The sequence below is a fragment of the Phocoena phocoena genome, chromosome 13, assembly GCF_963924675.1.
Source record: "Phocoena phocoena chromosome 13, mPhoPho1.1, whole genome shotgun sequence".
NCBI lineage: Eukaryota > Metazoa > Chordata > Mammalia > Artiodactyla > Phocoenidae > Phocoena > Phocoena phocoena.
This window is the reverse complement of record NC_089231.1, coordinates 42529390-42545166: the sequence shown is the minus strand read 5'-3', so window position 1 is coordinate 42545166 and position 15777 is coordinate 42529390. Positions and strand designations below refer to the sequence as shown.

Genomic DNA, 15777 nt, shown 5'->3' with positions numbered 1-15777 from the left:
CGCTGCCTGAAGGGGTGCTTTGGCTGCTTAGGGAAACGGTGAATTAAGCGCAAATGAAAAATGTGCTGTGCAACGAGTTACCCAATGAGCAGCACAAGCAGTAACTGCACTAGAAAATTATAAAAATAATCTTTATTTAGTGTTTATTATATGTTAAGTACTGTGTTAAGGTCATTATTTCATTTGATTTACCTCTTAATATTGTCCCAATCTGAAACATGAGAAACCTAAGATTCACAGAAGTCAAATAACTTGGGCAAGTTTACAAAACTAGTGAGTGTCGTGATTCAAACCCAGTTGTGTCTGAACCCAAAGGCCCTCTTTCAGTCACTTTATTACACTAGTTTTTAAAGGCAGGAGTAGTTGCTTTGAGGTTTTATAGTAAAGAAGGCTTCACTAGGGACAGTGAAGAGTTATGAACTCAGAGACAAGAAAACAAATGCAAGGCATTTCCGAAAAGAGAAAGGTATGAGTGATAGAAAGATATGAAAGCACATCCAGGGGCAGGCATGGAAAAAATATTTTCTTCAGGGCAAGTGGGAGACACTGGCTACCTGCAATTAGGTATTACCATTTTAGCTATGTTTTGGCCATTAAGATGTTAGTGGAAATGGTAAAAGTCAATCGCATGGGATTGACATACATACACTATCGATACTATGTATAAAATAGATAACTAATGAGAACCTACTGTATAGCACAGAGAACTCTACTCAATGCTCTATGATGACTTAAATGGGAAGGAAATCCAAAAAGGAGGGGATATATGTATACATGTAGCTGATTCATTTTGCTGTGCAGTAGAAACTAACAACACTGTAAAGCAACTATACTCCAATAAAAATTTTTTTAAAAATAAGTAAATTCCCAGCCTGACCCACAACACCCCTGTAAGGCAAAATGCTTTACATTCCCTTTCTTCTTCCATCTTTGGGTCAGAGGCAGAGGAGCCGGCAGGGGGTCTGGGACACCCCACCCCCACCCCCCAGGAATGGCAAATCCATAAAGCTTAAAGGAGCCTGGGTCTCTGAAAAATCCTCCACAAGGTTGCTCACTGATCAAGGTTATTCATGTCAGATGTTTTAAGCAAGAAATAAATATTTCTTAGATTAAGCTATTAAGCATTGTGGCATTTTGTTTTAACTTCTAGAATTATGTATCCCAAATAATACATAACGGAAAGTTTATCTGGTGAAGATGTGAAGCTGGGGCACATTAGACTCTGTAGACTGACTTGTCCAACATCTGTTTCCAATGCTCTCCTCCTTTTCCTGAATCTACTACAGATCCAGGTTCCCTTGGAGTTAATGCGGGACATGAGACACCATTCCGATTGATGAGATGTAAATGCAGGTGTCATGAGTGTTTCTTCTCCATTTCCCTAAGCCCCTTCTTTTGTGTGAGAGAGGCTGTGATACCTGAGTTTGTACCAGCTGTACTGTTCCCACGTGTCTGGAGACATTTTTGGTGGTCTCAAGTGGAGAATGTTACTGGTATCTAATGGGTAGAGGCCTTCCATGCACAGTATAGCCGGCCACAACAAAGGATTACTCAGTCCAAACATCAATAGTGCTGAGGTTGAGACACTCCGTGCTAGAACAGGGAAAGCTCCTCGGTGGCACTGAAAGGTGTAGGTACCTCTTTATAGATAATCATTTGCCACTGCAGGGTCTTGAACAAGACAGTAACATGAATAAAATGGGGAGAGGGAAGAGTAACCTGGGGTTACCGGGAAAAGGAGTTCAGAAGCCCAGCTAAGAGACTGGTTACTAGAACCTGGGTGTTGGTGGTGGAGAAATAGGAACGAGCAAACTCTCGACTGATTAGGAAAGAGGAGTTTGGTGACAGAACAACAGAAATGTGTAACAGAGAGTTGAAGCAAATATTTCAAGTGGGTATTGGACTCGTAGCATGATACTGAACACTTATATGGAAAAATTGAATGTTTAGCCATTTATTTTATTTTAACTTTTGCAAACATGCAACCCTCCTGAAACAGTGAGAGCAGAAGATCCAAATAAAAGACCTTCTTTTCCCCTTGTCCCCTGAGCAGGTTGGAAGTGTTAGCATTACACATGAAGTATCAAGGTAGCCATGTTTTGAATGCAGGTGTGATACATTTTCTACTTAAAGCCTAATAAGGCTTAACTTGAAGCCGTAGTTATTCTCCCTATTCAAGCATCACTGTATTCTTCCAGGTTACAGAAAACCTAGCCCAGAGAAAAGGACACATTATTGAGGCTGGAAAGGGACAAGCAGAGGTACTGAAGGAATCAAGTAGGGATACAGAAACCCTTTTCCTAAGTTAAGACGCAAAGCTGATAGCTAACATTGTGCAGATTATAGGGAAAAACAGTCTTCACAATATGTTTTAACTGAATTTTGAGGATAAGGATGAATACAGAGTGTGAGACTATGAAATTATACTTGAGAAAGTACCTTTGCAGTACAGATGAGTATGAAACAAGAATTGTCTTGAACACACACACACAAGCATCCCAGAACTTAAAGTCAGAAGAAAATAAATGAAAACCAAAGACTATTTTCATGGTTATACTTGGCTATGTATTCTCACTACATCTTTTAGCCAAGAGGAAACGGAAGTTTATAAATGTACTCACTGAATACCCTCTATCTATATATTTTTATTGTAAATGGATTATGGTTTAAATAAATATTAAGAAAAATACATAGAGCTATAATGCATAGTGCAGATTCAGACATGCTCCAGTCAACTCTGATAAAATTCCTTTGTTTTCATGAAGTCCCTAATTAAATAGTACTCCCCAATATTATTATATAAAGATACCTGAAATGTGTATACCGTATGTGAACTACAGAAAAGGTGATGGTTATAAACATATTACAAAACCATATTACAAAAAGTAGCACCCTTATGAACTATTGTTGTGAAAGTTTCGTTCTTTCCTGAATGCGCCATATTTGTTCATAAAACTTTATAAATCCAAAGTACTTAACCTGTTTATCAGAATTTCTCTCATTCTACACAAAGAAAAAGGTACCACATATTTTTAACCAGGGGATACTTTCCCCAAATGCATAAGCTTAGGTCTTATATTAGAGCCCAGCACAAAGGGTGTCCACTTAGGAATGTTCCTGAGGTAATTCTGTTGACTAACATAAATATTAGTGAGTTTAGAGTTTACTAAATCCCGCTGTTTTCTCGTTGCTGTTGCTGATGTGTAACAGATTCCAACATTTTAAGGATAATATTTTTACAGAGTTTTATTCTGTAAAATAGGGGTTTCAAGGGGATTCAAGTTGTTCCCCACCTACCTGCAAGCATGCTGAAAGTTAAATAGCTTGTTTCTCTCCAAATGAAAGACTTAACTAAAATAAGTAGTATGAATTAGTATAATTAGTTCCAACTGTGAACTAATTAAAGACAATTCCCTTTCAAGGTTTTTTCACTAGATGTCATTTGTGATTTTATTTTGCTTTCCTTAAATTTGTCCTATTTTACATGCCTGCTCTTTCAAGACTTATCCTTAAATGGCACAATATTTTAACATTGGAAGTCAGTGACATTCTAATGGGTCACACTTAAATTAATATTAAGCTATTTACAAATTACAAAACAAGTGAGAAAAATATTATAATACTATGAAGCTAGTAGAAGTAGCTTGATTTAAGGAATAGGTCACTGGCTACTTTTTCAAGGCTGTTGTCATTATGTCCGAAAAGGCATAACTAAGTGCATAGCTAAAGCCCCAAAACTATATGTTTTATTTCCTCCATAATCTCAGTTCCTTATGCCCTACTTTCACTCATATTGTCAAATGTCTAATGTTGAAAAGGTTGGGGGAAGTAATTGTAGAGTTATTTTAGGACAAAATCAAATCTAAAATCATATCAGGTGTTTTTTTTTTTTTTTTTTTTTCTGTACGCGGGCCTCTCACTGTTGTGGCCTCTACTGTTGAGGAGCACAGGCTCCAGACGTGCAGGCTCAGCGGCCATGGCTCACGGGCCCAGCCGCTCCGCTGCATGTGGGATCTTCCCGGACCGGGGCACGAACCCGTGTCCCCTGCATCGGCAGGCGGACTCTCAACCACTGCGCCACCAGGGAAGCCCCATATCAGGTTTCAAGATGTTTAAGCAACAGAAAAGTCAGCAGAGTAAAAGTAATGCCTGAAGAAATGTAACGAAAAGACTCAAGGAAAAAAATTAGAACCCAATGGAGGGGTACTTTCTCCTAGAATAACACTGCCATGAACAGCCTGCTGGCCTGCTGACAAAGACCACCATGTTCTTGTCACTTCCTACTAAATTTCCTTCAAGGCTATTAATAATTTATTGAGATGTTAGGTGTCAGGCACTGTGCATGCATTATTTTACATATACTCACAGCAACCCCTTGAGTTAAATACTATTTTTATCTCCATTTTTGAAGGAAAGCATGTTAAATAACCAGTAGAAGTTAAATCCAAATCTGAGTGGAATCAGTCTGACATCAAAAGTCACACACCAAACTACTGCCTGTCATTATTTTCTCTTTGAATAGCATCCATACTCTTCAGCCTAGCTGTTCAAAGAATCTCCTTATTTTGATGCCCAGATTACATTTAATCTTTGACAATCTTGCACCTAACTTCCAGGTGTCTAACTATTCTTGATATGAATTATTTTTATAAAGGTTTGAACCAATGGTTCAAGGATTAGCTTGAATTAGTCATTTTCACAGTCTCTGCCATCTGGCTCTTTTCTACCAACCCAAAAATATTTCTTGAGGCTCCGTTTATAAATCTATTATTTCCAAATTGGCGTTACTCATTATTCCTCAAATGCCTGTTTTTTTAAAGTATGTCTTTAAAAGAGTTTGACCTCATACTATCTCACAGGCTTGAACAAGAAACTTCACGATTACACAATATCTCTGCTGAGACCCATTTTGTGCCTTATTGTGATATAGTCCTCTTGCCGAGAATATGCCTGTCCTCTTCAATTTTAAGTATGATTTACTGTTTATAACACATTTGAAATCTCACTTTGTCTATCAAAAAGCATAATGTTGACCTAGCACTCTAGATACTTTTTAGAATTTTAATATCTGTAGGAGACACTGACTGCTTACCAACTATCCGTGGGCTGCCTCACATTTCTCAGTCCTACTGCAATTTGGAATGAGTCTAGTTCTGACCATAAATAGAAGAAACATGAATCAGTCTGAAGAGTGACCCTCCAGTTTTCTCTTCTGCAAGGAGACCACAGAGGCTTTCGGTTGAGATGGTGGAGCCAGAAGATGGAAATGAATTGGAGCCCTTTGTTACTTTGTGGAAGTGAACTACCCTGTAGAGTCACAGAGCTTCAATTAACTTTTGTGAGTTAGAAATCAACATTTGTAGTCATAAACCAGTGAGATTTGGAAACTGTTACTGGAGGATAGTTTAATCTATCCTGATCAATACTGGGATATAAGCAGTAGGTGAGGGCTGTTAAAAGCAAACCAAAAAACTAAACTAAAGTAAAGTATGTGACATTTGATAAGTAGGCTGGTGGAGGCTGCAAAGACCTTGACTTAGGAAGTGGCACACTATGTGATCCTGTTGCCTCTGATAACTTGCGGTGCTGACCTTGTAGGCCATGCGCTGCAGGGAGCGCTAAACGTTGGAAAATGGAACCTCAGGAGTGTGTGCTGGTTGCTACTGGCAAGGAATACAAGAAAGAGATGATTTAGCAGAGAATATCTCCGCCTGAAAGCAGAAATTTGGGAAAAGTCTTGGGATCTTAGACCCCAAACAGTAAGAGATAGAATGGAAAAACCCCTTGAGAGACAAAGGTCTGTTAAAATTTAGCCCTGAGTGCAAAAATCAGATTAAGCATATCAGGGAGAAAGTGAAACTAAGAATGAAAATTTCTGTCCTGAATGTGACCGCCTCAAGATAGCCCTCCTTAAATCTAAAGGGGCATGGGATGTGAAAACAAAGAAATAAATATTCGAGAATGGCTCAAACCGAACCACGGGTGTGATTCCTGACAATGGATCTGACCAGGAGCAATAGACAGAAAGCTTATTGGGCTTTTGAGAGTCACACGGAAAATGAATACTGACCAAGTATGTGATGTATGAGCCTTACCACTCCTTGGAATTCCACCCTTAATTAAGACAAGACTTTAATTAAGAAAGCTGTGCAGACTTCCCTGGTGGTCCAGTGGTTAAGACTCCATGCTCCCAAGGCAGGGGGCCTGGGTTCGAACCCTGGTCAGGGAACTAGATCTTGCATGCTGCAGGTAAGACCCAGCACAGTCAAATTAAATAAATAAATAAATTAATTAATTAAAAAAAGAAAGAAAGAAAGCTGTATAGCCCTTTAGAGGGCATATTATACAACAGTCACTTAAGACATGGTTAAGAAACAGCTTAAAAAACATAGAAGAAACTCTTAGAGCCTCAAAGAACAGTGAACAAAACACTCCTCCCAGAGAGCACATCAGGTCTTATTAAGTAGCAGACTGCCACCCAGGGCTTGGAGGGTTTTCACAATGTCTGCCCAGCAAGGGTTCATTATTTCAGAATTGCTGTGAATCCAGACTACTGGATAGCTCCCTTTCATTCCATTTCTGGACTCTGTTTTCTGCTTGTATTCTATCCCATTACCACAATAGAGTGTCATGGGGCTGAGGAGGTATAGACAACTTGTCTTATTTAACTTGAATTTAGAGACTATGCCATAATATTCAGAAATCTTGGACTCTGAGCTTGATGCAGTGACTAGGTGGGACTTCAGTTTGTTTTCATTGGGACATGTCACAATAATGGAGCAGAGGGGCATTTTGTAACCAGAAGGGTTAACTGTGACAGTGACAACTGTGCTCACTGAATAGCCATGTGTGATCCCCTCTCCCCAACCCCCATACATGCTATTTCCAAGCCCTTTTGCTGGAAGCCACGTATCTAGTGCTGGCAAATGTGCTGCAAATGGAACGGATGTTTATAACTTCTCGGCTAAAATGGGTAAGAGCCAGAGTATATACTTCTGCTCTCCTCCTTGGTAAGGTAGTTACATAGACCTAATGCTGAGATAGAGGACCCCCAAGATGGAAGCAACCTGGATCTTCACATGGAGGATATCTGCCCAGGAGAGTAATCTGGATCTGCAGTGGACATTACAACAATACCCTATGAAAAATATCAATGCATATCACAAGCCAGAAAGCAAATGGTTAAATATTAACAGATTTAGGGTTCTTAGAAAGTTGGAAGTACTGCCTCTGTAATACTGTAATTTAATGCAATTACATTCCTTGCATCTAGGACTATTTTAAGTGAAGTACTAATAAACCAATTAAATCTCCCCAGGCCTAAGCAGGTATTAGGTTGTATGCTTTCTGCAACCTTACTTTTTTAAGGACTAATATGGTTTTGTTTTCATCAAAGTAGCTTAGAATGATCTTAAATACAGACTAAAATGCTAAAAAAAAATATTGAGAGTTTTTAAAATCACTTTCAATATTATAAAATATTAACATAATTCCTCTTCTTTTTATAAAAACAACCTAGCAACCATGTTTCCTTTTAAAAAATACACATAGTTATTTTACAAAACCTTTATGGGACCAGTATGGTATTCCTATTCTTGAGTCATTACTCTGACTTTCTGTAGCATCCTATATTGATTTTAAGATCTCGCTTATGGCATTTTAGGCATTTCATGGTTTAAATATTCTATACCTTTCAGATTGATTACTTCTATATTATCTGTCACTCTTTTTATTGTCAGAGCAGGGGCTGCTTTCTGCTCTGTTGTCACAAATGGATTCCCATGAGGCTAACACTTTTCATGCATCTTGCCAACACATATTGCTACTTTCTGAAGTAAGTAATTCTGAGAGTCTTACAGCTTTATAAAACATAGGTGTAACATTTTTACCACTGGATTTGAAATGCTCACTTATCTGAGGGTTTGTTCTTAGACTAAGTGAAATGATTCTAGAGAAGGCTTTGTAAACACTGGTTGTATTTGCTTTTTGATAATAGTGCTGCTTTTATCTACTTCCCTTCCCTAAAAGTATGTCAAACAAGCAGACACATTTTATGTAATTCAACAGCTGCTTAAATTACTTTCTCATCACTGATCTCAAGACTTTTCTAATATTATTTGTGTACATTTTCCAAAGTGGGTGACTATATTTTCATGATGCAGTCTGACTTGCAAATAATGGTATGTTTTACTTCTTCCCTAAGAAAACTATGAAAATGTTGGTAGCCCCAGAATCACCTTCAATCCACAGTGGTACAGAACTAGTTGTTAATTGTTAATTTGACATTTTGTACTTTAGTTCCATAAAAGGACCTAAGACAATTGAAATTTAAACTTCATGTATTCTAAATAACATTTGATTTTTAAAAAAAATTTTTAAGTAATTCTTTATTGGTAAACATTTATAACAGAATTAGAAATGTCAGTAGAAAAATAAAATGTGAATAATTTTCTATGGTGCACACGTTTGATCATTTTGACTGTAGCATTTGGTGAAATAATCTAATACAGAAAGTTAAGCTGATTTTAGCCACAACCAGACTAACAGAGTGCACAAAAAAGAAATGCATGTACACAGAACCTTCTGCATGTGGAGAGCTAATGGCATTTAAAAGTGAGTTTTAATTTAGGGGTCTTTAAAAGGACTAATATTTTCATAAATGGTAAGCATTACAACTTAAGGAAAGAAAAATATTGAACCTTATGATATTTTAGTACCAAATATTATTATTCCCATAAATTAAAGGGTATTTCACAGAACTATACAATGTGGGATCTGAATGGCCTTTCAAGATCATCTAGTTCAAACCGTTTATTTAAAAGACAGACAATGATTTTTTTAAGGTCAAGTTATTTAGTGAAAGCAGTAAGAACTTGAATACTATTTTTCTTATTTGAAGACTAGTGAATTTACTCTGTACTAAAGTGTCTGTGCCAGAATTTTTTCCAAATCATTTTCAAAATAAAGGCAAGAAATTGGAGATGACTACAGTTAATAACACTGTATTGTATATTTGAAAGTTGCTAAAAAGAATAGATCTGAAAAGTTCTCATCACAAGGGAAAATTTTTTGAGACTATGCGGGGTGATGGATATTAACCAAACTTATTATGGTAATCATTTCCCAAAATAAACATATATCAGATCATTATGTTGTACACCTTAAATTTATACAATGTTATAAGTCAATCATATCTCAATAAAACTAAAAAAGAAAAACCCAAACATTGGAAGAAAAGTTCTAATATAAAATGCATTTATGGAAGACCCAGGCTTACTCCAATTTAAAAGCTAATTTAATTACTGAAAGTGAATTATTCGAATGCAGTAGGTTTATGGACTGGCAACCTGACAGTATTTCCCTTTTTGTAACTACATGATGACAGCTAATTATCATATGATAATGTTTAACAGTCAGTATGCATAATAAAAGTAACTCATCTTTTCATAAGTACAAAGTTCTTCTGAACAAACAACAGATTCTGCAACATGAAATGACAGAGGTCAGATGACTGATCTGTGATGGGTCACAGTTATACATCTGTGAGCCACAAGCACTCTCTGGTCTGTGTAATGAAGAGCAAAAGTATAGAAACTGATGGTTATAATAAATAATTTGCCAGGTGTGTGCATTTGTGTTGTAGAAGATGGTGTCATCTAATTCCTCTGTTTAGAAAATTGCTGGGAGGAGGAAAAATATAAAATCTTCAGCACTGACCAATGCATTTTATTGGAAATTATTGTATTAGTTTGTTAAAGCTGCTATAACAATTAGTTATAACAACCTAGTGCTTCAAAACAATACAAATTTAATGTTTTATAGTTCTAAAGGTCAGAAATCAGAAATGAGTCGTATGTAGCTAAAATCAAGATGTTGGCAGAAGTGGTTCCTTCTAGATGGAAAAGAATTCCTTTCTTTGCCTTTTCTAGCTCCTAGAGGCCACCTGCATTCCTTGGTTCGTGGTCCAGCATCACACCACATTTTCTCCCTCTGCTTCTGCTGTCACATCACCTTTTTCTTTCCATTGTTGATTCTCCCTCTGCCTCTTTCTTATAAGAACACTTGTGAATACATTTAGGGCCCACCCAGATAATCCAGAATAATCTTTCCATCTCAAAGTCCTTAATTTAATCATATCTGCAAAGCCCTTTTTACCATGTAAGAGTACATTCACAGGTTCTGGTGATGAGGTTGTGACTATCTTTGGGGGGGGTCATTATTTAGCCTATCACAATTAATGTTAATTTTAAGACACAGTCTCATTTAAACAGTATCTATCTGGGAGTGAGAATAAGCAGGATTTTAAATACTTATATTTTTGGGTTTTTTTTTTTTAACTCTAACCTATCTAAAATACTTCTAACAGATGATCCTTGATTAAGGAAAGAAATCTACTAGAACTAGTGATAACATTTCTATCATCAGAATATGACAGTGGCTATATGACAATAAATGCCTTTAACTCTCTCTTTTGAAAGATGTCAGGATTTAGAGTTCCTTAAAGGGGAGTTACAGTCCAAAGAAATGATTCAACAGAGGAAAGCCTTGGAATATAGTCTGCAGGAAAGCTACCCATCCCTATTTTCCTGTACAAGTGAGTTTCTGCTTCAATGACTCAAAATAACGGGGAGGGAAACATCCTCTTCCAAAAATCTAATCCTGACATATCACTTATATCAGATTAAAATTCCTTACTCATCTTTATATCCCATCCCTAGCACAGTGCATGGCACATATAAGATACTGAATTATATTTTCTTGAATTGAAATAAATTCTTGAATTTGTGTTCATAGATGTTCCTTATTATTTCTCATGACCTATATGCTTTCTCAGCCACCTTGTTGATAATCTATACCATTCAATTAAAAAATGCCTATACTGTAAACCATTATAAGTATATATATATATATATATATATATAGACACATATATATGAGATATAAATGATTTGACTCTCAATCTTGCCTTAGACAAGTAGAACTTTCATAGTCTAAATCATTAGTTAATATTATCTTTTCTTGATAGCCTCCTTTAATCATAGGACTCCAGCCAATAACAAGATTACTTCCCTCAGCTCCCTGCCCATCAAGGAAGTAAGATGCTTTGATTCTGGACCCAGAATTCATTACCTAGTTGATAATCAGCATCACTTGCTCATGAAACAAAATCTTGATTTACTACCTCTTCTTGGATATGGTTCCAGTTATAGAAGCATATTGGATCAATCGTTTTTCTTTTATAAGGAACTTAAGTCCTCAGTTATTATTCTGGGTTTTAGGGACTTGACTGCTATTTCCCAGACTTCTGAAAATAACTACAATTTTTCCTTTCCATATACCTCATGCTTTCTAAATTCCCATTTCCTTGATTCATCATCATACCTTCCACAAAATTACCGAGTAATCCTACTTTTTCCTGGATTGCCACATGCCTCAAAGGAAAAAGAATAGTCACAGTGTCCCCAAGATACATAACTTGGGAAAAAAGTATTTTACTTCCTACATATGTAACCCTCCTAAAATTATTTCTAAAACCAAAAAATTATCAACTATTCTGGTCTTAGTTGGATTTATGATCTAGAAGAGCAGTCTTTCAGCCACAGGGTACTGAGAGGTTTATGAGAATAGGGAATGGAAAGAAGAATGGAATTCCAGAAAAAAGTAGTGGAGTTAAATAACCAACAAATATAGACCCTGGAGAAGCAAAGTTCTACTAAGGAAAGTCCTTAGAACATGGAAAGCCTATTTATTAAAAGTATACAAAACATTCTACCCATTTCCTTTTCCCAACTTCCACTTCATACTTAAGCTATCACATGGGCACCGGGAAGACTGAAAATTACATGTGCAGAGACATAGAGAATACTGGTGACACATTCTATTAGGACCGAACTCTACACAATAAACTAAAAGTCTATTCCCTGTGTTATAATTTTCCAACTTTTTTACAAGGCTTATGACCTCTCCTTTAGTAATATCCTTCCTACTCATATGATGTAAATATAACATTGAGTTCTCACTGAGCTGCCCTTGGATTGCCTTGAAATGTTTCTGTGGGTAGGAGTTGGCAGAAATCATTTCTTGATCTTACGAAAAAATAAGGTTTTATTCACAGTTACCTTCAGATTTTCTAGATATTTACTATATAAGTATTTGTGAAACCTGATTCATAATAACTATCAATCAGTATGAACTATGAAAATAGTTCATATAATATTATCAACATAATTTTTATAAAACCTTTTCAATGTTAAACTTTCAGCAGTCAAGGGTTCTCAATGGGATCCATACATACAGTCTCAAATCTTAGAATACTGGTTTCATTTCAATATATGGTTTGTACTATCTTAAAAGCCATATGATAACGAGAATATAGAAAGTAGAGAACCACTACCCTAGTATACAAGATGGAATCAGCATTCACTTTTCTTATTAAATTATGATCTATATGATTGCTTATCAGTTATCCCTAAAAAGTCAAGTACTTAATAAAAAGGAGAAAAGAGTCAACTGCTTTGGATGATAAAATTTCAGATGCTAAGAATCTATTCAGCACTCTTCTTTCAATAATTCTGACTTACTTGATTTGCTAATAGTTATTCTATAACAAAATAATTTGCATTTGATATGGAAATAATAAAATTGACTAGCCATGGAAGTTCGGTCGTCAAAACTGACTACTTGAGTTAAGCAGTACTAAATAAATAAAATCTCTCTTTGGTCTTACAATTGTGTTTCAACAAGTGTCAGTTGAGTCTTGTCCAGGCTAAAAGTATGTTACTATGCAGCAGTGATTTTCCCCATCTCACTGCATGAAACCAATTGCATCTACAGAGAGTCAAGTGTGAATCTCTTAGAAATAATAAGGAAGTAACTGAATATCAGAACATGCTCTTGTATAACTGCAACTGAATACATATCTCATCGTTGCCCCACACCATCAAAACCTTATCTGTATCAGTTGATAGAAAGATCCTACATGAGTGAAATTTGTTTAGATCATCCGTTCTCAAAACTTATTGTTCTCAAAATCCATTTGTACTCTTAAAAATTATTAAGAAACCCAAAGGGCTTTGATTATGTAGGTTATATTTATTGATATTTACCATTCGGGAATACAAAAAATTAGAAAAAATATATTAATCCATTAAAATAGGTATGATATATTCATGAAAAATGACTACTTTCCATAATATAAAATTGGTGACAAGGATGGTGTTATTTTACATGTTTTTCAAACCTCTTTAATATCTGGCTTAATAAAAAAAAAGATATGGATTTCCGTATCTGGTTCCACAGTGAGTATATTGCCAAATGTTGTTTTGGTTATAGTAAATGAAGAAAAATCCAGCTTCATATAGATATGTTGTTGGAAATGGGAGGGGTATCTTCATAGACGTTTCAGATAATTGTGAATATTTTCTTTTGATACTACACTAAAACTCAGAAAGTGGTCAATTCTTAAATATTATTTGCAACTTGAACTCTGAAGCTATATCAAGGAATTTTTCATACTTTGTTAAATTAAGATCCATTGGTAACATCATGCATTGGCCATTTTGAAAATGTTAGTTCACTGAGTTATGCACATCTCCCACATATTGACATGTTCCTTGTGCGATACCAGAAAAGCTTCTTTGTTAATATCACCACTTATACCAATAGAAAACTCTAAGTTTTGGGAAGCTTTCAAGATCACAGTCGCATGTATAAGCCTTCCAAAACTCTAATTTTCATTTGAAAGCTCAAATTTTTTCATTGGCAACAAATTCCATGCCTTGCTTTCTTTGAAGTGGCAGGCTCATCGCACTCATTTTCAAGAAAAGGTATGCCAAGTAGTTGAATCTGAATAACCACGGTTTGCTTGTCAATTGTTCTTTTAAGTGAAAATGATGTTCCATAAAAATGTGACTAGTTCAACTCACAATTCCAAAATCACACAGGTGTTTTTCCTGGACACCCTACTTTGGTGTTCAGCAGAAGGTTTTTTTTTTTTTTTTTTTTTTGTCAACATCTTTATTATAGTATAATTGCTTTACAATGGTGTGTCAGTTTCTGCTTTATAACAAAGTGAATTAGTTATACATATACATATGTTCCCACATCTCTTCCCTCTTGAGTCTCCCTCCCTCCCACCCTCCCTATCCCACCCCTCTAGGTGGTCACAAAGCACCAAGCTGATCTCCCTGTGCTATGCGGCTGCTTCCCACTAGCTAGCTATTTTATGTTTGGTAGTGTATATATGTCCATGCCACTCTCTCACTTTGTCCCACCTTACCCTTCCCCCTCCCATATCCTCAAGTCCATTCTCTGGTAGGTCTGCATCTTTATTCCCGTCCTTTGCCTAGGTTCTTCTGACCATTTTCTTTCTTTTTTTTTTAGATTCAATATATATGTGCTAGCATATGGTATTTGTTTTTCTCTTTCTGACTTACTTCATTCTGTATGGCAGTCTCTAGGTCCATCCACCTCACTACAAATAACTCAATTTCATTCCTTTTTATGGCTGAGTAATATTCCATTGTATATATGTGCTACATCTTCTTTATCCATTCATCTGTTGATGGACACTTAGGTTGCTTCCATGTCCTGGCTATTGTAAATAGAGCTGCAATGAACATTGTGGTACAAGACTCTTTTTGAATTATGGTTTTCTCAGGGTATATGCCCAGTAGTGGGATGGCTGGGTCATATGGTAGCTCCATTTTTAGTTTTTTAAGGAACCTCCATACTGTTCTCCATAGTGGCTGTATCAATTTACATTCCCACCAACAGTGCAAGAGGGTTCCCTTTTCTCCACACCCTCTCCAGCATTTATTGTTTGTAGATTTTTTGATGATGGCCATTCTGACTGGTGTGAGATGATATCTCATTGTAGTTTTGATTTGCATTTCTCTAGTGATTAATGATGTTGAGCATTCTTTCATGTGTTTGTTGGCAATCTGTATATACTCTTTGGAGAAATGTCTATTTAGGTCTTGTGCCCATTTTTGGATTGGGTTGTTTGTTTTTTGATATTGAGCTGCATGAGTTGCTTGTATGTTTGGAGATTAATCCTTTGTCAGTTGCTTCAGTTGCAGATATTTTCTCCCATTCTGAGGGTTGTCTTTTCGTCTTATTTATGGTTTCCTTTGCTGTGCAAAAGCTTTTAAGTTTCATTAGGTCCCATTTGCTTATTTTTGTTTTTATTTCCATTTCTCTAGGAGATGGATCAAAAAGGATCTTGCTGTGATTTATATCACAGAGTGTTCTGCCTATGTTTTCCTCTAAGAGTTTGATGGTGTCTGGCCTTACATTTAGGTCTTTAACACATTTTGAGTATATTTTTGTGTATGGTGTTAGGGAGTGTTTTCATTCTTTTACATGTAGCTGTCCAGTTTTCTCAGCACCACTTATTGAAGAGGCTGTCTTTTCTCCATTGTATATTCTTGTTTCCTTTATCAAAGATAAGGTGACCATATGTGTGTGGGTTTATCTCTGGGTTTTCTATCCTGTTCCGTTGGTCTACATTTCTGTTTTTGTGCCAGTACTATACTGTCTTGATTACTGTAGCTTTGTATTATAGTCTGAAGTCAGGGAGCCTGGTTCATCCAGCTCCATTTTTCTTTCTCAAGATTGCTTTGGCTATTCGGGGTCGTTTGTGTTTCCATACAAATTGTGCAATTTTTTATTCTAGTTCTGTGAAAAATGCCAGTGGTAGTTTGATAGGGATTGCATTGAATCTGTAGATTGCTTTGGGTAGTATAGTCATTTTCACAATGTTGATTCTTCCAATCC

The 15777-nt window shown here is 36.2% G+C and overlaps 1 protein-coding gene across 1 annotated transcript in view; it reads right to left on the bottom strand.

Annotated features, from left to right (window-relative positions):
- The window catches only part of CCDC178 (coiled-coil domain containing 178), a 358040-nt gene that overhangs the window by 176981 nt on the left and 165282 nt on the right, over positions 1–15777 (bottom strand). The window lies entirely within an intron of this gene.